Source organism: Dendropsophus ebraccatus, chromosome 14 (assembly GCF_027789765.1).
Source record: "Dendropsophus ebraccatus isolate aDenEbr1 chromosome 14, aDenEbr1.pat, whole genome shotgun sequence".
Lineage (NCBI taxonomy): Eukaryota > Metazoa > Chordata > Amphibia > Anura > Hylidae > Dendropsophus > Dendropsophus ebraccatus.
The window spans coordinates 49,212,732-49,240,692 of NC_091467.1; the positions used below are offsets into that span (position 1 = coordinate 49,212,732).

A 27,961-nucleotide genomic window follows, 5' to 3' on the forward strand; every position below is an offset into this window, starting at 1 on the left:
GGGCACGGTCTGATCGCCGTGCCTGCTAATTAGGTATTTAGATGCAGCTTTCAAAGTTGACAGCTGCATCTAAATGCTTGCTGTCACCCTTCCCTGGTGGTCTAGTGGTGGGATCACCTCCCACGACGGGATCGCGGAGGGGCGATCCCCGCATCTGCTCCGGGCCAGGGTCTGTGCCATAATGGTGTATCTAAAAAAAATATATATAATAAAAAAAAAAAAAAAATTAATAAATAAACGCGTGGTATCACTGCGTGCATAATCGCCTGAACCAATAAATTATCACATTCCCGATTCCGCACGGTAAATGGCGTAAGCGCATAAAAATTCCAAAGTGCAAAATTGTGCATTTTTGGTCACATCAAATCTTGAAAAATTGTAATAAAAAGCGATCAAAAAATCACATATGCGCAATCAAGGTACCGATAGAAAGTACAGATCATGGTGCAAAAACTGACACCTCACACAGCCCCATAGAGCAAAGGATAAAAGTGCTATAGGCATGGGAATAGAGCGATTTCAAGGAACATACCCATATTTTCCGGTGTATAAGACGACCCCCAACTTTTCCAGTTAAAATATAGAGTTTAGGATATACTCACTGTATAAGACTATCCCCCTTCCCACGCACACCAAATAAAATCTAATAAAAAACATCAGACAGCAGTGAGATCTGAGAGGCAGAGAAGGAGGTACAGTAATACCGGTAGGATACAAGGGCGGGCCAGATGGATAGAAGAGGTGTGTTTTTCTGGGCACAGCACCACTCTTCTTTATCTATTTTCCATATCTCCGACACCTACAGCTTGCTCTGCCATCGATACAGTCGCCACATACGTCTGGGATGTGGCCATTTTTGAGCCCCCACCACCACCACCAACACCACCACCACCACCATATGCGGCAAACTCAGATTCTCCAGTCTAAAGTTTTTCAGTACTCGCTCTATAAGACGAAACCTGGCGTAAAGGACGACCCCTGACTTTTGAGAAGATTTTACTAGGTTAAAAAGCAGTCTTATACGCAGGGAAATACTGTATGTTTTTTTAAATAGGTTTTAATTTTTTAAAAGCCACCAAATAAAATAAAAGTTATACAAGTTACATATCGTTTTAATCGTACTAACATGAGGAACATGTATAACAAGTCAGTTTTACCCTAGGGTGAACGGCGTAAAAACAACACCCCCTCCCCCAAATAAAAAAATGTTCTGGTTTCACAACATATTTTAGGAAAAATTACATCTGCCATTGCAAAGCACAATTAGTGGCGCTAAAAATAAGGGCTCATCTGGGTCTCTAGGTGGAAAAATGCACAGGCTTTGGCCTTATACTGTATACACAGTATACAGGAAAAGCGCAAAAATGAAAACTGGCGGTGTCCCCTAAGGGTTAATGGCAACATTTCAACCCAGCAGGTCCTGCTTTTAAAAGGCCCTGCTGGGTCAAAACATTGCAGTTATGTACTTGGTTACTAAATACTGAAGAATTTGCACTATTTTTGGATGATGTTAAACTTTTCATTGTATGTCTCTTGGACTTGTCAAAATATATATTTCTTTTGAAAGTGACAATGTCCATTTAATTTTGGGTTACCTGCAACCGCCACTTGCAGGCGAGCTTACAGTATAGAAATTTTATAATAAGGTTATTTGGCATATAGTGTAAGCTCCTTAGCTGTCATAGGAACACAGAATGTTGTACCTTATCTTATACTGGTCTCTGTACAGTGTTGCAGGTTTCCACTGGAACCAGTTAAAAAGTTTATCAACAACCATATTCCTACTGCTTAGCTGACCCACCTCCAGTACTAACCCGCCTCCAGTGCTGACCCGCCTCCAGTGCTTCACCCCCAGCCGGTCCCTGGGAATAGAACAGCAACAGAAACTGGGCTGTTCTAAACGCTGTTCTAGCTTGGAAAATTTAAAACGAATGTATCTGATGATACATTCGCTTTAAATTACTGTACAGTGTGTGGTATGAAGACTATAAAGAAACATGTAGAAAATGTTAGTCATTCCCACGTTGCTTGAAATTTAAATTGAAGTCAAATTACGAGACAAATTTCCCAGCAAATCGCACCGAACTCCCACTCACTGTGTAGTCTAAAGATTATAGTGTCTACTATGTGGTCCTGCTACCAGTATTTTTCCTGTTACTAAAGCGTGTAAATGTCTTTTAACAGGAGGCATTAGGCATTATAATACGTGGCTGTATAAACTCATGTTAATGGTACAACTCACCCGAAAATGGATTCTCTAGTTTACAGTGATCTTGTAAAAGGTAGGCAAACACAGTTTGTAAATAGACCCTTAAACCGGACGCTTCCAATCCCTATGGGGATACATATGGTGTCTATTGTACACAATCCCTGCCATTAAACAGGTCATGTGTCAGGCTTGATGCTGAGGATTAATTCCATCTGTAAAGGAATATGTAGCATGAGTCTTATAAGTCACTCAGGTTGCTTTCTATGTAATGGATGATTAACAATTTTCTTTTTCACCCCCCAAAAATCTCAAATTTTTGGTGGAAACCAATCAGCACAAAAATCAATATGAGGCTTGAAAATGTTGCTAATACTGCTAAACATAAACTACACAAACATCTAGCTATTCCCTGCTTCCCTGGCCGCTGTGCCCTGCAATCTTACGTTTATTACTAGAGATGAGCAAACCTGGAGCATGCTCGAGTCCATCCGAACCTGAGCTTTCGGCATTTGATTAGCGGTGGCTGCTGAAGTTGGATAAAGCCCTAAGGCTATGTGGAAATCACGGATATAGTCATTGGCTGTATCCATGTTTTCCAGACAACCTTAGAGCTTTATCCAAGTTCAGCGCCATAGCTAATCAAATGCCAAACGTTCGGGTTCGAATGGACTCGAATCCGGTTCGCTCTCTCTATAGATTACCTCTTCAAACATACCCGGTTCAGTGTATGATTAGCAGTATTAGCAACATTTTCAAGCATTAAATCCATTTTTGTGCTAATTGGTTACCGATAAGCCTGTTTTGTCATCATATGCTTTTCTGGGTAGACAGAATCAATGATATATGCAGGAGAGGTAATAGGTAGATCCAATGCCTTTAGTACTACCTTTCTATACTTATGATAACAGATATGTCAGGAGAGGTGATGGCTCCTCTATAAATCCAGTGACTCAGGTTGTATGTTCTCCTGTTGTAGCTGTTCTCTTTCCTTTTTTCCTATATCCATCCCAAATACCTGATGACTGCAGCTGCTTCCTGTCTCTATAATATATATATATATATATATATATATATATATATATATATATTACAAAAAAATGTATCACCCAAATAAAGACCTCTGACCTGATCCGCTGAATAAATATAAACCTCAGAGCTAACCCTATCAATACAAGTAGACAGTGGCGGATTAAATGTACCCTGCCCCCCCCCCCCCCCCGGTCCATCAACAACCGACGCCTGTGTACCTGTCAAAAATCCTTTTTTCTCTCAGGTTAAGTGGTGGATGAAGTAGAGAAGGAAAGGGGGGTTACTAGGAAGAAGTGTGAGTATTACAACATAGAGCAGTGTTGCACCCCTACCAAATAATTGTCTACTAAATACAAAAATGTAACTTACAGGTGACGTCTTCTTTGATCTTAGGCGTCACTTTCCTTTTCCTCTGGCCCGGACCACTGTGATGATTTCTTCCAGCTACAGTTTGTCTCATCAGAACCTGCCAGACAAACATCTTAGGCTCCGCACATTTCCAGCAACTTAATTCCCTGAGTACATATAATGTCCCTGCAGTCCTATATAACACCACAGATAACACAGTGATATCTCTGAGTACAGATAATGTAGTAGTCACCTGCAGTCCTATGTAACAGCACAGATAAAAGTGATATCTCTGAGTACAGTTAATGTAGTAGTCACCTGCAGTCCTATGTAACAGCACAGATAACACAGTGATATCTCTGAGTACAGATAATGGAGTAGTCACCTGCAGTCCTATGTAACACCACAGATAACACAGTGATATCTCTGAGTACAGATAATGTAGTATATGTCACCTGCAGTCCTATGTAACACCACAGATAACACAGTGATATCTCTGAGTACAGATAATGGAGTAGTCACCTGCAGTCCTATGTAACAGAACAGATAACACAGCGATATCTCTGAGTACAGATAATGTAGTAGTCACCTGCAGTCCTATGTAACGCCACAGATAACACAGTGATATCTCTGAGTACAGATAATGGAGTAGTCACCTGCAGTCCTATGTAACAGCACAGATAACACAGTGATATCTCTGAGTACAGATAATGTAGTATATGTCACCTGCAGTCCTATGTAACACCACAGATAACACAGTGATATCTCTGAGTACAGATAATGGAGTAGATGTCACCTGTAGTCCTATGTAACACCAGAGATAATACAGGGGACAGGGGAACACTATAGGGGACACCCTGCATTACCCCCATAGTCCCCCTGCATTACCCCCATAGTCCCCCTGCATTACCCCCATAGTCCCCCCTGCATTACCCCCATAGCCCCCCCTGCATTATCCCCATAGCCCCCCTGCATTGCATGAACACAAAAAAAAAACAAAAAAACAATATACTCACCTAATCCTGGCCCCGGTCTTCCTCTCTTCTCTCCTCTGCTCTCCAGACTGTCAGCTGCCGCACGGATCCTCCAGCAGGCCCGATGACGTCATCACTGGCCTGCTAGAGGATCTGTCTGAGAGAGATGCAGATCCGCGCAGGGGGAGAGGAGGCTGCCGCCGTCAGCGCAGAGGAGACCAGTGAGGTCTGGAGGGGAAGTAGAGGGGGTGCTGATTACATGGTCAGGGCAGGAGCTGGGCGGTGTTGGGCGCCGCTGGGCACCCCCATAGCTGCTCCTCTTCAGCATGGGGGGCGGTGCACTGCACGTCAGCTAAGGCTCAGCTGACTTCATGCAGCATCGCCAGACGCCAGCTCCTTCCTCTCAACTGCGTCCCGCGGCCCGCCCACCTGAAACAGCGTAAGCACGCAGGGGTCAGAGAGCAAAGTGCCGCCCGGGACGGAAGGGGAGTTCCCATATTTCAGCAAACCAGGCAGGGCATCGGACTATCGGAGAGAGGGGGCGGCGCCGTGGCGGACTCCAGGGACAGCGCGCCACAGCAGAACATTACTCAGGGGCCCACTAGGCCCCAAAAGTGATGTGCTGCTCTGTAACATCCTAAGGTGGGCAGCGCGGCATGGGCCCTCCGGAGCCTCGGGCCCTGGACAGCCGCCCAAACCACCCACATTATAATCCGCTACTGCAAGCAGATATCAAAATAACTAACCCCCCTAAACAAAAACAGACCTCAGACCTGAGCCCCTAAGTAGATACAGACCCGAGAACTGACCTTCTTACTAAATACAACCCCCCACCCACCCATGCACACTACACCCCATGTGAACTCTCTGCTCAGATAGCATTTGGCCAGGCCCTAAAGTCAAATGCTCTAGTTACCCCCTGCAGCAATACTATGTCCTGGGGACCTCGTTCCTTTGAGTAACTTTTCCACTTTGCTGACTTATGTATATGATATGATATGATATGATATGATATGACATTGACTTTTGACTGATATGTGTAGAGACCACATTTCTGTGTTGGTTTTTACTACCTATCACAATGGAAAAGATTCCTAAAGGGATTGCTCCGTGAACCCCATAGGAGCTACAGTACATGATCTACAGTATAAACAATCATTCAGCCAAATATCATAAATTTTTAAAGAATTGTATTGTTTTTTAATCAAGACAGAGCCCTTTGATGCATGGATGTCTGGGTCAAATCAATGTTCCTCCTCACCTTTTAAGAGCCATAGTGCTTTTATTTTTCCACCTACAGGGCTGGTTGGAGTATAATTTTTTGCGCCATGATCTCTAGTTTTTTTTTATATCATATTGGTGTAACAGAAATTTTTTATAGGTTTTTATAAAATTTTTTCGGATATATACCATAATTTAATAAAATCAGCAATCCTGGTGTGTTTAAAAATTTTTTTTCCGTTTACACCGTTCAGCGTGCGGGAACAATAATGTTATGTTTTAATAGATCAGACAATTCCGCATGCTACGATATGTAATGTTTATTTTTTTATATTTTTAATTTTATAATGGGCAAGGGGGTGTTTTAAACTTTTATTGGGGGTTTAAAATGTTTTTTTAATACTTTTAAAAACTTTTTTTTTACACCTTTTTTTTAACAGTAAAACATGCTATCCTTATTTTGCATGTACTGATCTATGCTATGCCATAGCATAACATTGATAATTGTTATCAGCGATTTATGCATAGAGCCTGTCTGAAAGCAGACTCTATGCATAGAACGCCGAACCGACAGGACGGAGGTAAGAGGCTTACCCCCACCCGTCGATACATGCGATCACTCAGTGACATATGCTTGTTCTTTCACTAAGTACCTTAAGTGCCGCGATCGATATAGATTGCAGCGTTTAAGGGGTTAATGAGACGCAGCTGCGGGATCACGGCTGCCTCTCATTAACTCCGGCCCCAGACACACTAATGCCTGCGAGACCGCTCGCACTGCAGCGGTCCTGCACACATCAGTAAGCCCCTGAAGTCTGGAATGTATATATACATTTCTACTGCCCTGGGTATGTGCAGTAGGAACGGGAATGACGGGAAGGGGTTAAACAAATTACAATGGTATAAAACTTTGCTGCAAATTGCCATTTAAAGGCACAACTTTACCAGCTGCATACATTTTGCAGTGTTTGTGGAATACTAGAATACATTAAGGCACAGTATTTTTGCTCAGTATTTTGCAACCAAAACCAGGAGTGGATTAAAAACACAGGAAGGCTATGTTCAAACACTGTTGAAATTGAGTGGATGGCGGCCATTTAAAATAACAGCCATTGTTCTAAAACAACAGCCATTATTTGTCAGCCATCCACTCAATTTCAACAGTGTATGAACATAGTCTGTGTCTTCAATCCACTCCTGGTTTTGGTTACAAAATGCTGACCAAAATACTGTGTGGCAGCAGATTCATTCATTTTTTCCCAATATTTTCCCAAACTGGTATAGTAAGCTTGACAGTTACAGTACATTGGGCAACAAGCTTGATGGGGGCGCTATAACTGGAAGCAAACTAAATAGTTATAATCAGCACCTTAGAGCAGGGTTTCTCAACCTTCGGTACAACCTACCTGCCGCAGGTTGAGGGGGTACGCGGCTGGACGGGGGAAAAATAAAGTTTTGCTTTAGATGCCGGGACATTGCTATCATTTAGCAGTGTCCCGGCACCAGTCACCGCCGCAGCTCTCTCCTACTTTCCCGCAGCAGCAGCTCACCAGTGTTCTGTGGGGGACGGGAGATGCTGCAGGGGGAGATGGAGAGAGTCAGGATGATCACAGGGGGAGCAGCGCACCAGCAGTGTCTGCTACATGCTGTCCCCCTGCGGCTGCCGGACCCGGGAGCGGCGGCAGCAAGTAATGGGGGCAGAGAAGGGGTGATGATGGGGGGCAAAGAGGAGGTGAGATGATGATGGGGGTGGGTTTAGCGTCGGGGGTCCAATCGGGGCGGGATGGTCCTATTCAGACCTGAGAGCGGTCCGGACAGCTGCCAGAGAATCGGGCCGGCGAGGAGTCGTGGTGCGCACAGCTCCCCCGCCTCAGGCTGTGACAGGAGTGGTATGTGGACCGGGAGATGGGGCAGCCCCTGCGTCCAGGGCCACCAGGTAGAAGCAGCGGCGGCCGTGGACGCAGGGGCTGCCCCACTGCCTTCTGTCACCCCGGTCCACATCCCACTCCTGTCACAGCCTGAGGCGGGGGAGCCCTGCGCACCACGACTCCTCGCCGGCCCGATTCTCTGGCAGCTGTCCGGACCGCTCTCAGGTCTGAATAGGACCATCCCGCCCCGATTGGACCCCCGACGCTAAACCCACCCCCATCATCATCTCCTCCTCCTCACCCCCATCTCCTCCTCCTCTCACCCCCATCATCTCCTCCTCCTCCTCCTCACCCCCATCATCTCCTCCTCTTCACCCCCATCATCATCTCCTCCTCCTCACTCCCATCTCCTCCTCCTCTCACCCCCATCATCTCCTCCTCTCACCCCCATCATCTCCTCCTCACCCCCATCATCTCCTCCTCCTCACCCCCATCTCCTCCTCCTCCTCACCCCATCATCATCTCCTCCTCCTCACCCCCATCTCCTCCTCCTCTCACCCCCATCATCTCCTCCTCCTCCTCACCTCCATCATCTCCTCCTCCTTACCCCCATCATCATCTCCTCCTCCTCCTCCTCACCCCCATCTCCTCCTCCTCCTCTCACCCCCATCATCTCCTCCTCCTTCTCACCCCCATCATCTCCTCCTCCTCACCTCCATCATCATTTCCTCCTCCTCACCCCCATCTCCTCCTCCTCTCACCCCATCATCTCCTCCTCCTCCTCACCCCCATCATCTCCTCTTCCTCACCCCCATCATCTCCTCCTCCTCCTCCTCACCCCCATCATCTCCTTCTGTCACCCAATCATCTCCTCCTCCTCACCCCCATCATCATCTCCTCCTCCTCACCCCTATCTCCTCCTCCTCACCCCCATCATCTCCTCCTCCTCCTCCTCACCCCCATCTCCTCCTCCTCCTCCTCACCCCCATCATCTCCTTCTGTCACCCCATCATCTCCTCCTCCTCACCCCCATCATCTCCTCCTCCTCCTCACCCCTATCATCTCCTCCTCCTCTTCACCCCCATCATCTCCTCCTCCTCCTCACCCCCATCATCTCCTCCTCCTCACCCCCATCTCCTCCTCCTCTCACCCCCATCATCTCCTCCTCCTCCTCCTCACCCCCATCATCTCCTCCTCTTCACCCCCATCATCATCTCCTCCTCCTCACTCCCATCTCCTCCTCCTCTCACCCCCATCATCTCCTCCTCACCCCCATCATCTCCTCCTCCTCACCCCCATCTCCTCCTCCTCCTCACCCCCATCATCATCTCCTCCTCCTCACCCCCATCTCCTCCTCCTCTCACCCCCATCATCTCCTCCTCCTCCTCACCTCCATCATCTCCTCCTCCTTACCCCCATCATCATCTCCTCCTCCTCCTCACCCCCATCTCCTCCTCCTCCTCTCACCCCCATCATCTCCTCCTCACCCCCATCATCTCCTCCTCACCCCCATCATCATCTCCTCCTCCTCCTCACCCCCATCTCCTCCTCCTCCTCTCACCCCCATCATCTCCTCCTCACCCCCATCATCTCCTCCTCACCCCCATCATCTCCTCCTCACCCCCATCATCTCCTCCTCATCCCCATCATCTCCTCCTCATCCCCATCATCTCCTCCTCACCCCCATCATCTCCTCCTCCTCACCCCCATCATCTCCTTCTGTCACCCCATCATCTCCTCCTCCTCCTCACCCCCATCATCTCCTCCTCCTCACCCCCATCATCTCCTCCTCATCCCCATCATCTCCTCCTCAACCCCATCATCTCCTCCTCATCCCCATCTCTTCCTCGTCCCCATCATCTCCTCCTCCTCCTCACCCCCATCATCTCCTCCTCCTCCTCACCCCCATCATCTCCTTCTGTCACCCCATCACCTCCTCCTCCTCACCACCATCATCTCCTCCTCACCACCCCCATCATCTCCTCCTCACCACCCCCGTCATCTCCTTTTCCTCCTTACCCTGATCATCTCCTCCTCCTCACCACCCCCATCATCTCCTCCTCCTCACCCCCATCATCTCCTCCTCCTCCTCACCCCCATCATCTCCTCCTCACCACCCCCATCATCTCCTTTTCCTCCTTACCCTGATCATCTCCTCCTCCTCACCACCCCCATCATCTCCTCCTCCTCACCCCCATCATCTCCTCCTCTCACCCCCATCATCTCCAACTATAGAAGGAGGTACCTTAACTACATAGGAAGATGTCTGGCTGCAAGGGGGTAGGTATCTGGCTACATGGGGGGAGGTATCTGACTACATGGGGGAAGGTATCTTACTTCATGGGGAGGAGGTATCTGACTACATGGGGGAAGGTATCTGACTACATGGGGAGGAGGTATATGACTACATGGGGAGGAGGTATCTGACTACAAGGGGAGGAGGTATCTGACTACATGGGGAGGAGGTATCTGGCTACAAAGAAAGAGGCCTCTTGACTACATGGGGGGAGGTATCTGGCTGCAGGGGGACATATCCCACCTGCTTCTCTGGCACCCGGTTTACTGACGGCCTGCTCATCCAATCAATGCACTGTCCCACCGTAACCACTGATTGGATGAGCAAGCTGTCAGTGAGCCGGGAGCCAAAGATGCAGAAGGAAGTACAGGCAGGTAAGTAGGATCTGTTAAGGGTCGGCAGCTAATTAGGTAAATTAGGTAAATAGACAGCAGCTTCATTCTGGCAGCAGGATGAAAATCCTCTGTGAGAATGCAGAGCCATAGGCCAGAGTATCGCAGTGGATTTTGCTGCGAAAAGTACACGTGAATCTACCCTGGGGCAATGTTCTTAATGGATCGCATCCTTGGGGGTACTCGGCTGGAGCATCTCGTCACATGGGGGTACTTGGCTTGAAAAGTTTGAGAAACACTGCCTTAGAGTGACTACTGCTTCACAGCAGCCTACATTTTAACCAAATGACCTGAGTGCAACTAGCACTAACTAAGTATAGACTAACCCAATAGAATAGCTTTGCTACTTAACACGCTCCTACCCACCTATACACTGTCACCTACCACACCGACTTTATTTGACCCACATTTACATGGTCAACCTACCAGGTACACTCAAGACTGAGCCGCCTATCTTGACTCAGCAAGCATTCCTAGCAGGTTGACCTGGTTCTCAAAAACCCAGTTTTGATTGCTTCTCTGCCTTTTTGGCTAAGATCAAGTGTAGTATCTGTTCTCATCAGTTTAATATCTGATACATCCCCTATCTGAGAACCGTATATTAAATGGATTTTTAGAACAGGGCGATGGAAAAAGAGCTTGCTCTTGTGGTCTCTCATCTGCCCCCTATATCCTGGTTAAATCTAACAGGCCGAGGATGGTCCAGGGAAGGATATAATGTGGGAGGAATAGAAGATTAAAAGCATATCCACTGCTATCCTCAAAGTAGAATTGCCAGAAAACTGCATGACCTATGCATTTTCAATGCAGGCTAGTATAGCATTAGAGGGGTTCCCCTATGTGGAGTTCTCAGTACATCGCTTGACTGCTGTGAAAGACGTAATGAAGATGGAGAATCTCATATATGAATTGAAGTCATAAGAATAAGTGTGGATAGGCAATAAGTCCCTTTCAAGGCTTTCCAATGCATTCTCTACGGGAAAGAGTGACTTCCGGCCTTCAATCACAGGAGACCGAAGAGGGCTCACAGGAGCAGGTGACGTGAGCGTGCCCCAGATTTAAACGGCACCGTGGGACACCGTTCACCTGTGGTGAGTATACATGCCAGCGCCTGGAGGGGGGTAAGGGGGGGGGGGGGCGCTGGGGGGCAGATAAAAAAAAAATTGTGAGTTTGACCAAAAGTTTGAGGACCTCACAAAACAAATTCTTGAGTCCTACCCCAAAGGTGGCCCTCTTCTTTAATCGAAGCCAAGCCTCTTGGGCTGGAAGGTTGAGTGCTGTCCAGTGCAGCGTCTACTTGAAGAGAGCCTGCAAAGAAGGCCTAAACTGCAGGGTGTGACCCAGAGAACCATCATCGCCTCTGACCATTGTACAGACCCTTATTATTGTGTCAGCCCATGGAGTGTGTGGTAACCTTGTGAAAGGCCTTGTGCCAGCTCTCAGGGTTTCCTGTCATGGCACTTTCCCTGGTTTACCACAAATCTATCATATGTTAAAACTCACTTATATAAACACCAACATGTAGCTCATTAAGAAGATGTTTGCAGTTCCATGGTTACTGTTTCCTATCCTGAAATGTCAGAATTATCAACCAGGAAGATTCTGAATCTTAGTGACAGTCATCAGTAATGATGTGACAAGCAGCTGAACTAATAGACTGTTGGAGAAATGTTTTTAAGAGGAAGCAGTATATGATGCTAAGCTGCTTAGACAGTCCACTGGAGGGGGGTAGGGGGGTCTGGTCCTTACCATGAAACATATGCATGGATTGGCAGCTATCCAGAGTGAAATGTGTTGAGAGAGAGGAGAGGACCCATTCATCTGCTTTGAGTCTGTCAAGTGCAGGGGCCTCTGTTACGGGCATTTACTATCCAGATCTTCCAGTTCTTTGATAGTGAATGCCACTTTCTGGGAAAATATAACACAAAGGAACGGTCAATGGTATCTGATCCTTTCATGGTGCGCTTACCTGATAATTTCCAATATGCCTGAATACAATTGCATTTCCATAGCATAAAAAGCTGTTACAGCCACATCTTCTCCAACATCTATCACTTACCCCTGTATACATCCTAGCTAATCCATCTAGCATATAATACCATTTTAACATGGTCTTGAAGGCTGATTCCATGTCGGTACTGCATTTAAAGGTGCTATGAATTAAGGAAAAGGCCATATGCTCCTTTTTTTTTGAGAACTGTTTTAAGTCTATTTCCCACAACCGCAATGATTTTGTTTTGGTGAAGGTGGAAACGTAATTTACGTTTTTGTAGACATGACTTATACCTTTTATATTATAATGTAGAAAGAAGAAAATTGACCCCTCTGCTCGTACATCCGATGGGACCAGACCACGCAAGAAGTGTCTAATCTGTTAAAATTTATAAAATTCCTTCTGTGGAATGTCAAATTTTCCCCTTTAAGTTCTGAAAAGATAATAAAGTATCTCCATCATGTAGCTGATTTGCTAATAATATTCATCCAGTCCTCCATTCCAGAAGCGTTAAATTTGGTATGCTATATTCTAAAAAAGATAAAGGTAGGAGAGAACGGTTCATATATAATTGTGGAGTGCTTTCAATATGGTACTGTTCCCAAGCCTTGTAGGTTGCTATCATCATTGGGTTTGAGCAGGGAGGTCTAACATGTTTCGAAAAAGGCGAGGGCATAGCATTGTTAAGATCCCAAGGTGTTACTTCCTGATTCTTAATATACACCATAGTGACTACATAATAACTCTTAATGTCAGGAATTTCCATGCCGCCCATTAGCCGGTGTTTATGTAATAGCTTAGTTGCCATTCAAGGCTTTTTGTTATTCTAGATAAAGTTGATAATACACTTATCTTTAACAAAAAAAAACCTAACAAAAGTCCATGTTCAATGCATATTTTACATGTTGCAACTCTTCCTACCCATGAGATTTCTGATTTAGGCTATGTTCATACATAGTATAACAATGGCCTTTAAAGGCTTTTTTCCCCCCCTTAAAAAAAACATACTTACGCATTTACTGTCGACCCCGTCCTCTTCTCCTGCCGCCATTTTGTGATGATGTCGCCACAAGCGGGGCGGGGGGGGGGGGGGTTGGGGCGGGCCTGGTCATCCTCTTCTTCAGCGTCTTCCTTTATAATGAATGGAAGCGAATTGGCTGAGAAAGCTGGAAGCCATGTGATGCAATCCAGTCAATGAAAAGGCTGCCAGTGCGCATGTGCATCAGCAGTCTTTTCGCTCTCATTCATGCAGTGGGACCTCAGAAGTGAGGAAGAAGATGAAGATGCGGACGGGGTTGACGGGGACCGCGACCGTCGGGATTCTCGAATGGCAATCGACTTAGGAGGGATGGTGAGCATAGGGTCTGTGTCTATTTTTTTGCTGACGCCAGAGTTGTCCTTTGATTTCCCTTACACCACGGATGAACAGACTGCATCCATGTGAGCATTGAAGATTGAAAACGGCTGTTGTTAGTGGAACAGCAGGCGTTATTAATCAACATGATCATTCTTTTGCATGGCCGCACCGAACAACGCCCATTGTCGGTGCGACTTGTGCATCCAGTGGGTGGCGTTGTAATGATTACAATACAATTGTCCAGGAGAGAGAGAGAGGTCGGCACCACTGCTATAGCAGCATAATAAATAAGCAATCAGCAAGAAGGTCGTGTCTAAACAGACTCCTAGGGTGGTGCACACCGAGGTAAGGCATTCTATAATAGTAAAAAGAAAGAGACGTATGGCACTCACCCAAAAGTAGTCTTCTACTTATTCATGAACACGAAGTGCAGGCAAGGAAGGGGGAAGATGGCAAGCGGGCACGTCTAGAGAGGCAACGGTTTCACGCTACAGGTGCGCATTGTCAAGCACAATGCATTGTAGCGCAAAACCATTTACAATTACAATGCAATGCCGCCCAGGCTGAAAAGGATAGCGACTGTTGTCATTGAAAATGGTGGCCATTCTTTTCAAAAATACTACGTTGTATGAACATGGCCTAAGAGTAGTGCCTCATAATTCAAATTATACACTGATGAATGTTGAGTAGATAAATGAATGCCTAGATATTCCAAGCCATCTATTTTACAGTCAAATGTGAAGTGCATTAATCATCTCAATATTGATATTAATTAGGAGGACCTGCGTTTTTGATGTGTTTAGGTGATAATATGATAAGGACCCAAAATACTCAATTAGTTCTTGGCAGGGACTTGGCAGGATTAGTCAGGGTCAATATCACATTGTCTGCATATAAAGAGATGGTATGGACGCTGTGACCGATTGCCACCCCTGTGATTTGCTCATAAGAGCATATATTCTGTGCCATAGGTTCGATTGCAATGATAACAATTTAGGGCTTTGTTATTATTAAGTCCTGGGACAGTTCTCCATTCACTATAATTTTTGCCAAAGGGTTTAAGCATAATGTGAAGATGGCTTTAATTACGCTGCCACTAAATCCCATTCTCCCAAGTACCGAGAAGGCGTACAACCAGCGAAGCCTATTGGACACCTTCTCGGCATCCAAGGCTACAGCAAGCATTGGAAGTTTCTTACTGTTTCTACTGTATAAAAGATATTTAAGATGTGTCTTGTACTATCTGAGGGTTGTCGCCCTTGGACAAATCCCGGTTATTCGCTATTAATTAGGCATGTTTAAAATATTCATATCATTATTTAATAACAATATGGGGTGGAAATTTTGTGGCTTATCTGCTGTTTTCCCAGCTTAGAAAGCGTAACTATTTGCGCCTGGAGGTTTTCTTTAGGAAACACTCCTGTCCTGGCCAATAGCTCTAGGTATCTTATATAATAATGATTGGCGAAGCCATCCGGGCTGGGAGCTTTGTCTGATGGAAAAGGTCTAATTATCGGCTTTATTTCTTGCATAGTAAAGTCACTATTCAGGGATGTCAGTTAAACCAGCACCGACCTACTAGTTAAGCACTCGTTTACTGAGCGATTACACTGGACGGCTATTGGGCAGTAAGGGCTGCATGGATGTCATTAGCAATGTCCGTGCAACACTTGCCTTTAGTATAAAATAGTAAAGTATTTACTTACCTTACCATGTTCTCCAGTGTCCTAGGGCCTTCCCCATTCTCTGTAGCTGCAGCTCTGCCTCCTGTTTCCTTCTTTTCCAGTCTCTGCACTGACAGGCTGCTCAGCTAATGACTGGCCAAGGTCCTGTCTCGGCCAGCGATTGGTTAATCAGAAAAGCCGTCAGCAACGCCTCACTATTTCACGTAGCACGTGTGCCCAACGCTCAATGATTTTAGGTTCTCTCTATCAAGCGATAATCACCTGAATCAGCCTAATTTGGCCGATACGTGTAGTAGGACCCTTAGACTGGGTAAGTTTAGTGATGACAAGCAAGTAGAAATATTTTTCTCTAATGAGGGGGTTCGTGCTGCGCTACTCTCCAAATTATTTAAGCCAGAGTAATAGTCCGGGAACCCATCCGCTATATGCTGTGGGGATTATAACTTATTATTAGTGCAGGGAGGATATAAATATTGGATTTTGGCTTTAAGTTTTCTGGATTTTAACCGCGCTGCAAGTAATTTACCCAACTTGCTGTCTTGGGCAGTGCTTTTCAATTCCAGTCCTCAGGCCTCACCAACAGGTCATGTTTTGAGCATTTCCCATACAAAGAACACCTGTGCTAATACCTGGTGCACTATATATTATATCACCTGTGAAATACTACGGAAATACTCAAAACATGGCCTGTTGGTGAGGCCTGAGGACTGGAATTGAGAAGCACTGGTCTTGGGAATAATATATGGCCTTATTTTTTTCAGAACCTTCTCATATTTGGCCAGAAGCAAAGTTCTCAATTTTAATCTGGCTTCCCTCAACATCAAAGCTTTTGTTGCTACTACTCTTATTATGGGCCTCAAGGTTTTTGATATCATGCAGAAGGTCTGAGATCTGCCGTTCTCTCTTCTCTTTATAGTATAGAGACAAATTTGATAAAGTTCCGTTGGATACAGGCCCTATGTGCATTCCAGACATTTTGTGGACTGGTTTCCTTGGGTTTATTAATGTGAAATTCCTAAATATGCTGGGCTATGTTTTATGATGTGACATAATAAATGGACTACACCTCCAAAGATAGTTTGGAAGATGATTATGTGACTCAATGTATCAATGATAGCGTGATAGCCGCATGATCGGTCTCAATAGTGGTTGTATGTGCTAAAGGTATAGGTATCCCTATCAACTAAGAACATGTCTATTCTTAAGTAGCTGTTCTGGCATTCTAAATAAAAAGCATAACGCATAACAACATATCGACCATAGATATTTCAGTAATGACACTGTTTGAGGCCAGGAAAAGCAACAGTGCATCCCTGGAAGCATCCCCCTGATTCTCTGCCCCTGTTCATTCACCTCTTTATTGGAGGCTGTGAAGCATGGCGGCTGTTTTAAGAGGGCTATTGCTAGGTCACTGGTTTTGTGCCACGCTGCTATGTGTAATGTGTATCAGGTTACCATGTGCTTGCATGCAGACATCCTCTTCCCCTCATACAGCACCTCGCACCTGCGTCTCCTATGCCGCTCAGATTCGAATCAGGCGATGATCTCCTCTGGTGAGCCATCGATCTGGCGCATGCAGACTGAGACTGCGGTCTGCTTTGCTGTTTTTTCCTGACGGGCATCATAAGGAAGTATGCGGCAATATAGAGCAATTTGTGGTTGTTAGTAGTTACTTTCAGGAGCTAATTAGTGGTGCAGGAACTGGTGCTCAAGTGCTGCCAGGACATGCCCCCCACATTTTATTTTTTCACTACTATTTGTGGTTACATGTAAATTATTCTATGATTTATATAAGTTTTATGCCAATAAAAAAATTAAAAAACACTGTTTAGTGTGTTTTTATACTTTTTTTTACACCATTCATGTCTCATTCTGAACAATCTGTTCTATTAAGGTCATTCAGGTCATTAAAATTAAGCTACCTAATAACATAGGGTTTGTTGTGTTATAAAAATGTATAATATTTGAAATAAACCCAATTAGAGACAGCAGTCAGCACTGAACTTAAATGCTCTCACCATACTCCATATGCATGAAGGACGCCAACGGCCCTATTACACCAAGAGATTATCTAACAGCTTTTTTTGAGCCAAAGCCAGGAATTGACTATAAACAGAGAAGACTGAGATTTCTTCTCTTTACAAATCCATTCCTGGCTTTGGCTTAAAGTGACTCTGTACCCACAATCTGACCCCCCCAAACCACTTGTACCTTCAGATAGCTGCTTTTAATCCAAGATCTGTCCTGGGGTCCGTTCGGCAGGTGATGCAGTTATTGTCCTTAAAAACAACTTTTAAACTTGCAGCCCTATGTCAAACTGGCGTGGCCTAGAGTGTCTGTGCATTAGGCTGGCACAACCTCTCTGTCCCTCCTGCCCACCATCTTCATTATTAGGAATGCCCCAGGCAGGTATTCCCCTATTCATCAGCTGTGTGAGCACGGCACATGGGCTGGATCGGCTAAGGCACCTGTGCAGTGTTCACTGCAGAGGAATAGGAAAAATCCTGTCATTGGCATTCCTAATGATGAAGAGGGTGGGGAGGAGGGACAGAGGGGTGGTGCAAATAATAGGGCACAGACACTCTAGGCCACAGCAGTTTGACACAGGGCTGCAAGTTTAAAAGTTGTTTTTTAGGACAGATCTTGGACTAAAAGCAGCTATCCGAAGGTACAAGCGGTTTGGGGGGGGGGGGGGGGGGGGGGGGACAGATTGTGGGTACAGAGTCGCTTTAAAAAAAACTGTCAGATAATCTATTGGTGTAATAGGGCTCTATATCAATGCACTGAACGGTTCTTAGTCTCAGAAACACAAGTTCCACAAAAGCTCAACAAAAGGATAGGGAAACAGTACTCACCAGATCTTTGTGCTTTATTGATTCTTACACATAGGAAACTTCATAGCAGGTAAGCAGGGACGCCAGCTATCATTATTAGACTGAAATAATGCATGATAAAATCTTCCTCTACCTCCACCGTCAGTCTCTAATGCTAACTTCATGGTCTTCCAAGTAATCATTAATATTGTCCATATGCAATATGGGTGAATGATAAATTATATTCATATTTACTGCCGTATAGATTGGAAACATGGAAAGTATGTTCATGATTTTACTTCTGGGACCTTTTGCAAGCACTTTAAAATTGTTATGTCTGCATTTCTTTGAGCTTTCACACAGCATAAGTGTCTTAGTGGTTGCCCTGCAGGGAGGTGTACACTACGTAGCAGGGTTACAATGTGACTCCGTTAAGAAGTCGTCACATACTTCTTCATGTACAGAATGCATGAGAATTTAATGGCAGGGAATAGGCACATCCAACTCAAGAATGTAGGGGTGTAGGTCAAGTATCCAAATGCCTTAAATTAGTATGTGTTTATATTAGATGGAGATGAGTACAGAAGATCTCCACACTATATACAGTTGCAAAGAAAATGACTACTCCTTTTACTTGCAAATTGGGTTTAAGCTGGGTTCACACTACCGTTTTTCTTATTTGCTAACGGATCCGTCCATATTAATTAAATGGATAAGAAAAAAACTGATGCAAACTGATTGCAAAATGTTCTCTTTTTTTCATTGTCCATTTGTATTTTGGCTTTAAAAAACTGAATTTTGTCCATCAGTTTGCTTTAGTTAGCATTCCGTTTTTATATCAGTTTATTTATTTTCTTTGGTTTCTCACTTCTATGACAAACAGAGCACAATAAAAATACATAGAAATGAATGGGGTGTTGGACGGATACGTCAGATTCTGTTTATGTTGTTTAAAAATGAAACAGCTAAACGGAACTGTGGCGGAAAGAAAAACGTCAGTGTGAACCCAGCCTTATTGGCTGAAGATTTGCAAACTTTCATCTATTCGCTATAGTAAAAAAAAAAGGCAAACTATAAACAAACAAAAAAAACTACTAATAAATAAAAACTGTAAAACAACATAAATTGCTCAACCCAATTAATATAACAAGTGCCGGGCATTCTGCTGCTTTTTTAACCTTCTTCTCTTCAATTTTTAGCTTACCTTTTATTCCTCCTCACCTTCAAAGACCTATAGATTTTTTTTCTTCTCTCTCAGAGCCATATGAGGGCTTACTTTTTTTGCAGGACAAGTTGCACTTCATTTTACCCTATAATGTATAATTAAGCCAGAATTTTTTTCTTTTTAATCCAATTAGGTGATTCTGTTCACTGCACAGTAAAACACACATATTACATTAATTCTATAGGTCAATATGAATCCAACTTTACTAAATATGAATCATTTTCCATATATTTTTAAAATCCCCTAAAGTTTGGCTATGCATTGATTTAAATGGGTAGCAAAACTTGCAGCAAATTTGTGAGTTCAACACTGCAGAGTGCCCGGTCCGAAGAATGTAAAGCGTTAAGTGGTGATGCAATAGTATTGTAATGGCACAGGGTCGTGTCCATTACCCCCGTACCAATAGCACTAGAGATGAGCGAACCAGGTTCGGGTTCGAGTCGATCCAAACCCGAACGTTCGGTATTTGATTAGCGGGGGCTGCTGAACTTGGATAAAGCTCTAAGGTTGTCTGGAAAACATGGATACAGCCAATGACTATATCCATGATTTCCACCTAGCCTTAGGGCTTTATCCAACTTCAGCAGCCACCGCTAATCAAATGCCGAAAGTTCGGGTTCGGATCGACTCGAGCATGCTCGAGGTTCGCTCATCTCTAATTAGCACCTGTCCTGAGCTTATGTGTACACTCCCTGTTCTGAGCTAGCCTCCTGGAGGATTGGGCTCCCTCTGGTGGCAGGTGTGTTCGTGTTCACCTGTATTTATAGCTCAGTCCACAGGTTCTGGAGAATTCTAACCTGTTCATTTGAGGGTGTATATAGCAACCACCTCCACACCTCTGTGCTCAGTTGTTGGTGTGTGTTTTTAAGCAAACATGTGTGTGCTCCCTGGCTATCTGCCACTTTCTCACTTCCTAGTGTCCTTTTGGACGATTGTAAAAAGACACATGTCCATCAAGTTAAACCAAGTAGAGGATGGATGATGGGTAAATTTGGTCTAAGATATTATCTAAGCCTTTTTTTTTTAAAGGGGTACTCCGGGCTGGGGGTGTTTTGAGTGTATGGCCAGGGAGGAGGTGGATGAAGGCAACAACGCCCACTTATGTCCCCAGTTCCAGCGCCGGGTCCCGGATCGCGCTGCTCCGGTCTGTGGCGCCCAACCGCTTCCTGGTCTGTGATGCGGGCTTGAGATGTGACGTTTCAAGCCTCATCAGCCAGTCAGCGGCAGAGGCAGGATACATATCACCATACCATTGCACTGTTATTTACCAAATCCAGTACACCAGTACCAAATCAAGTACAATTGGTGTGGCAAAAAATCAGGGCTCATGTGGGTCTGTAGCTGAAAAAATGCAAGAGTAAGGCCTTTTAAACATGAGGAGGGGAATAAAATTGGCCAAAAAATTGGCCTAGTCTTCAAAAGGTTAAAAACACCAATACTCATCTGGCTTTCAATCTGCTCAGTCCCATGGCGTCTCCTCCTGTTTGCTGCTCTGCTGCTCAGTCCCATGGCGTCTCCTCCTGAAGCCCCAGTTAAAGCAATTTCAGTTAATGGAGTAGGTTCAGCCCTGTCTTAGTTTGGCTCTGTGTTCTTCCATGGGCCCACCCATACGTGAGTGTGCAAAGCTTGCAGATGGGTGATGGACTGACAGACTGCAGGTGCAAGTTCTGGCTAAGAGCCATCCTCCGCTCTTTTAGTGGGCCTGTCTGACACTGTACAGAGCTAAAGAACCCATTTACTATTTCAGTTTTCTCTTGATCTCCAGTAAATAACTCCCGGTCACCATTATTTAGGGGTCCTACATGCTCTGTTGTTTTTTTTTTTTTTTTTTTGCATTAACATATTTTGAAGAATTTTTGGGGGTTTCTTTTGCTATCTTTGACCACCTCCCTATCATTGTGATTTTGTTATCTTTTTACAGTTGTAAGTCATCCAGGATTCGATTTTAATCCCCTCTGCAGCCATTGGAATTGGTGACCTAGAGGCCTTGGCAGTGGCCCTTTAGGTAAACTTATTCGAATGGCTGCAGAGCCGGCAAGGCCTAGGTGGTGATAATGTCAGGGAGGGGCGGGACCTTTGTGCCAATGTGGGTGGCGCACCCACAGCTGTTAAGCCCCACCCCTACGGAATACCTCCTAAGTATCCCGCTTTTGGAGGGACAGGCCCTACTTTTGAGCCAAGTCCCTCTTTGCCCCTTATATGTCCCTCTTTTTGAGATTGGCATTAATAAACTTTCTATGTTTCTCTAGAAAGTGTCTTGTTTCTTACTGTATAATAGACCCAAACTTGCACATTATTCTATCATGTGCTGCAGGATGGATCCTAAAAAGTGTGATATTTAGATGAATCATGTTACATTATGGCCCCTTTCACACATCATATCACACATGGAGACTTATTGATTTTGAGGGCCCCATACACACATCTGTATGTTACAAATCTGTTTAGGGGCCATGTTCCGTGCTAGTAAAATAGGATTAAGCCATTGCGCGGTCTGTGTCACCTATTTGATGGGGGTCCTTGCAAATGCACACAGTTACTGAAAAACATTCATAATCCTGTCCGTCCTTCCGTAATCACAGACAGTGTTACTGATGTGTGAATGGGAGCTAAGGATGCAGTCACACATACCGGATCCGTTGCAGATATAAGTGTAACTAAATGCATCAATCTGCAGCAGATCCTGTATGTGTGGATGCATCTTTAAATTAAAAAGTATAGAAATGTCTATTAAATTTTCCTAGACTTAACCACAAGTGCCGTACAAAAAGTTAGGAGGTATGCCTATGCCACTGTCCACCAATAATAACATGCATTTTTGAAGGTAGAGACCACTAAGAAATCCTTAACCCCTTAAGGACAGAGCCAATTTCGATTTTTGCGTTTTTGTTTTTTCCTCCTTGTGCATCAAAGGCCATAGCACTTGCATTTTTCCACCTAGAAACCCACATGAGCCCTTATTTTTTGCATCACTAATTGTTATTTGCAATGACAGGCTGAATTTTTGCATAAAGTACACTGCGAAACCAGAAAAAAATTCAAAGTGTGGTGAAATTGAAAAAAAAAAACGCATTTTGTTTATTTGGGGGAAATGTGTTTTTACGCCATTCGCCCTGGGGTAAAATTGACTTGTTATGCACGTTCCTCAAGTCGTTACGATTAAAACGATATATAACATGTATAACTTATATTGTATCGGATGGCCTGTAAAAAATTCAAACCATTGTCAACAAATATACGTCACTTAAAACCGCTCCATTCCCAGGCTTATAGCGCTTTTATCCTTTGGTCTATGGGGCTGTGTCAGGTTTCATTCTTTGCTCCATGATGTGTTCTTTCTATCGGTACCTTGATTGCGCATATACGACTTTTTGATCGCTTTTTATTACAACTTTTCTGGATTTGCGACCAAAAATGCGCAATTTTGCACTTTGGGATTTTTTTGCGCTTACGCCGTTCACCGTACGAGATCAGGAATGTGATTAACTAATAGTTCGGGTGATTACGCACGCGGCGATAGCAAACATGTTTGTTTATTTATTTGTTTACTTTTATTTATAACCTGGGAAACGGGGGGTGATTCAGACTTTTATTAGGGGAGGGGGCTTTTTATTGACAACAACACTATATATATATTTTTTTACCTATACACCTATACGCCCTTTGTCGTTAATACAGTAAGATATGAAATATCCAGAATATAAGCTTAAGGGTCCTATTACACGGAGCGATTTTTAACAATTAACGATAAATGATCGCAAACTAGATTGTTTATCGTTAACCTGAAATCGTTCACCATATTACACAGAACGATGGTCGTTAGTTACGATCGTTACTATGATCGTTATTGCGATCGTTACTATGATCGTTTATTCCTTCTGATCCCAGAAAAACAATGAACAATGTGCAATTACACTAAATGATTAGTGAAAAAATGCGGAACTTGAGCGAACGAAAGTGGAATTACAGCGAACGATTAACGATAATTTTAGGTTCAGATCTACACTCACCGGCCAATTTATTAGGTACACCATGCTAGTAACGGCTGGTCTTCTGCTGCTGTAGCCCATCTGCCTCAAAGTTGGAGGTACTGTGCGTTCAGAGATGCTCTTCTGCCTACCTTGGTTGTAACGGTTGGCTATTTGAGTCGCTGTTGCCTTTTTATCAGCTCGAACCAGTCTGCCCATTCTCCTCTGACCTCTGGCATCAACAAGGCATTTCCGCCCACAGAACTGCCGCTCACTGGATGTTTTTTCTTTTTCGGACTATTCTCTGTAAACCCTAGAGATAGTTGTGCGTGAAAATCCCAGTAGATCAGCAGTTTCTGAAATGCTCAGACCAGCCCTTCTGGCACCAACAACCATGCCACGTTCAAAGGCACTCAAATCACCTTTCTTCCCCATACTGATGCTCGGTTTGAACTGCAGGAGATTGTCTTGACCATGTCTACATGCCTAAATGCACTGAGTTGCCGCCATGTGATTGGCTGATTAGAAATTAAGTGGTAACGTACAGTTGGACAGGTGTACCTAATAAAGTGGTCGGTGAGTGTATATCAATGATCAACGACATACAAACGGTTTTTCGATAGTTGCCTGCAATTACACAGAACCATTATCGTTTAAATTCGAACGATTTAACGATTTTTCGCACGATAATCGTCCCGTGTAATAGGGCCCTAAGAATGGTGCTGAGAACTTCTTATATGGAAGGGGGTGACAATATCACTTTAAACCAGGGATATTTGCCTTTTTAAAAAAGAAATGTTTTTTACTTCTCAACATGTTTGTTTTCTACATTTCAAGCCAAAAGTCACTATATTGTGGTCACTGTTACCAAGGGTTTTCATGGACAGTGACATTCCCAATTAGCTCTGCATTGTTAGAAATAACCACATCAAACAACGCATCACTTGTTGTTGGCTCCTCCACAAACTGGCCCATAAAATGATCTGCAGTAGGTTAAAAAATTCTTTCCTTTTTGCAGTTCTAGCTGAACCCTGACCCCAATCTATATCCGAATAGTTAAAATCACCCATTATCACTACTGTCTCCTCCCAGGCAGCCTGCTTTATTTGTGTATGCAGCTGACTATCCATTTAGTGGTATAGCCATAGGGGTCAGAGAGGTCGCCCCTCACCACCTCCTATCACTCTCCAGTTCTCCCAAATCAGCTCATAGTGACAGCCAATTCAGGACAACTTGATGTGAGGTGGAGGAGGTTACTTGTAGCATGTAGGTGCTATGGTGCTGTATCTATGTGGTCTATTGACCACCATTATGTAGGCAATTCAGCCTCTGATTGTGTATATCTGATGAATTTGTGTATGTGTTTAATTATTTCATTACATGCACTGGCACTTAAAAAGTGGTTTTTTTTTTACAGCATTGGTTCCCTATTATGAGAAGTGGCCACTTTTCAGTGCTACATGAATTGGTATTATCTTGATTGCAGTGTTTTGTTGCCCCTCCGACTTGTTTTTAAATGTCTTTTGTGTATGTGGTGATTTTAAGGGATATTTTGGGAATTATGGATTAAATAAACTTTTTTGATAATTGATATAATTGTTGTGGTATCATTACAATAAGGGGTTAATTTTGGTTTAATTCGGGACAACTGCAGTGAACAGGGCTGTGCTTCTTTACTCTCTTATTTAGATGTATCAGCAATTGCTGATACAACTTAACAGCTAGTTTTTTACAGGAGACAGGGAGCCTTGTTCTCCCTCTCCTGCCACAAGTTATAATGGGAGTAGTAGTTTTGCAGCCTTTGTCTCTCCAGGTTGCAGCTTTAAAACCTCCACCATGTCCTGCAAGCAGCTTATGATTGGATCACAGAATAGGAAATTAAAGGAGAAGTCCGGCAAAAATTTCTATTAAAGTATTGTATTGCCCCCCAACAGTTATACAAATCACCAACATAGACTGATTACAGGAAATAACGTGCTTTTTCCCCTGCATCCTACTGCATCAAGACTTTACTTCCTGGATAACATGATGATGTCACAACCTGACTCCCAGAGCTGTGTGGGCTGTGGCTGCTGTAGAGGATGATGGTAGGGGGATGCTCAGTGTCCCTCAGTGTCCCCCTGCCATCATCCTCTCCAGCAGCCACAGCCCTCACAGCTCTGGGAGTCGGGTCGTGACATCACCATTTAATCCAGGAAGTGAAGCCTTGATGCAGTAGTAAGTGCAGGGAAAAGCACTTTATAAGCACTTCCTGTAATAAGGGTATTTTGGTGATTTGTATAACTTTTGGCGGGCAATACAATAATTTAATAAAAAATTTCACCAGACTTCTCCTTTAAAACATAACTTTTATTATATATCTACCATAAAAACTCCAATATCAAAATGCAAAAAAATCTGTGTAGTCTCTGATGGACAGATAAAGCACCAACCTAGAGGTTACAAAGTAAATGGATGAAGTAATTTTGCCTGCTCTCAGAGGGCCTTAACTTGTATGTGCTTCAGCAATACAGTATGTGAGCTCCAATGATGGAAAGGGTTCCAGAGGGAGATATGGTGGTCAGTGGGTCCTAATGCCCTACACTACAACCTATTCTATACCTGCCCTAGGCGGAGTGAACGCCCTAATAAGGGCAGCCCCACTCTGTAACCTAACCCTACCTCTTAGTATTAATCCTAAATAATAGGACATTAGCCATCTCACTACAACAGAAGCTCATGTCTTATCTATTATGTACTAGTGAGACAACCTACATAAGTAGAAATATGAGACACCATATGGAAATTACTATACATTAGAGGGTGCAACATGTCTGGGACACTTATCCCTCTGTGGGGAGAGGTCAGTAATATGTGAGTGTTCACAACGGGCCTGCCTCACTGTTGATGTATCAGCTCATGATGGGAGTTGTAGTTTTGCAGTCTGTCTCTCTCCAAGTTAAGAACTACAACCACCATCACGCCCTGCTGGTATTTCATGATGGGAGTTGTAGTTTTGCAGCCTGTGGCTCTTCAGGTTGCAGCACTACAACCTCCATTATGTCCAGCTGGCAGCTCATGATGGCAGTTGTAGTTTTGCAGTCTGTGCTTCTCCATGTCCTGCTGATAGTTCATGGGTGTAAAATGGGAGTTGTAGTTTTTCAGCTGGAGAGTCAAAAAATGGGAAACAGTTATTAGTGAATGACACAGTACAGTATATATAATATAGGAGTCAGTGGAAAGCTACATGAGGGGGACAGTGACAGTTCATTAGGACACGGTGGCACATTAGGGGGCGTCACCTTAGAATGATTGGATTTAATATTTTTTTGGCCACTGACTGCGTCTGATTGAGTGAGATGGGGGGGGGGGGGCATTTTGCACCAGGGCCCATCAGCCTTCAGCTATGCCCCTGCATCAATTACTTAGGTAATATTGGGGGGGTCTATAGATTACATCAAATACTTTTTTTAAGTGTTTACCTCACTCTATAGTTCTATCCACAATGATTCTACATCCACACCTACTATTAAATCTTTTACACTCACTTTCATATTATTGTTAACATAAAGACTAGAGATGAGCGAACCTGGAGCATGCTCGAGTCCATCCGAACCCGAACTTTCGGCATTTGATTAGCGGTGGCTGCTGAAGTTGAATAAAGCCTTAAGGCTATGTTGAAAACATGGATATAGTCATTGGCTGTATCCATGTTTTCCAGACAACCTTAGAGCTTTATCCAAGTTCAGCAGCCCCCGCTAATCAAATGCCAATCGTTCGGGTTCGGATGGACTCGAACCCGAACCCGGTTCGCTCATCTCTAATAAAGACATACTCCTTCCTAGTCCCTTCGGAACGTAAATCCCTTAATATTGACAGCCCAGTCATGTGAGGAGTTCAGTCATATAGCTCCCTCCTGCCCAGTGTATGCCTTTTGCTATTGAGCAGGAAAACCAGTTCAGATTAGGGACTCCTGTCAGTGCAATGGGAGTCAGGGCTCTTGTACAGTTAGTGAGCAATGCGCCATACACTGCTGATTACTGCACGAAACTTAACTTCTAAGGCTATGTTCACACTACGTATATATTCGTAAAACTACGGCCGATGTTGCCGAGTGCAACAATGGCCGTGGTTATTACGAAAATATACGTAACATTGCCGCCTATGGAATCCTGGCCGGAGTGTATACACATAGTATACACTCTGACCGGGATCCCTAGTGGCACCGCGAGAAACGGACATGTCAGTTTTCTGCAGCCGCTATTCATTGAATAGCCAGCGCAGAAAACCCTGTCAGTGCACAGAGCGAACGGCTCCGGTGTGTGCAGTGGAGAGTTCTGATGCAGGCGCACACTGATGCGCCTGCATCAGAACTAGGCGGCACTAAAGATCATCTGCAGTACCGGTCGGGATGATCTTTTCAGAGAACGGCCACTTCGTGACCAGGCCGGGTCACGGAACGGCCGGTCTCATACTGTGTATGAACATGGCCTTAGACTGTATCGGCCAAGAGTTCTGCACAGATGAGGAGCATGTGGTGATAGAAACAGAATATGAGAGTATGTGGCTTCTTTTGCGCTTGGTAACTCCTTCCTGACACAGGA

General features: G+C 44.4%; 1 protein-coding gene and 1 pseudogene across 3 annotated transcripts in view; both read left to right on the top strand.

Annotated features, from left to right (window-relative positions):
* ZNF831 (zinc finger protein 831) overlaps window positions 1-27,961 on the top strand; it is a 117,676-nt gene that overhangs the window by 80,922 nt on the left and 8,793 nt on the right. The window lies entirely within an intron of this gene.
* Window positions 10,848-11,024, top strand: LOC138773630 (U2 spliceosomal RNA; annotated as a pseudogene).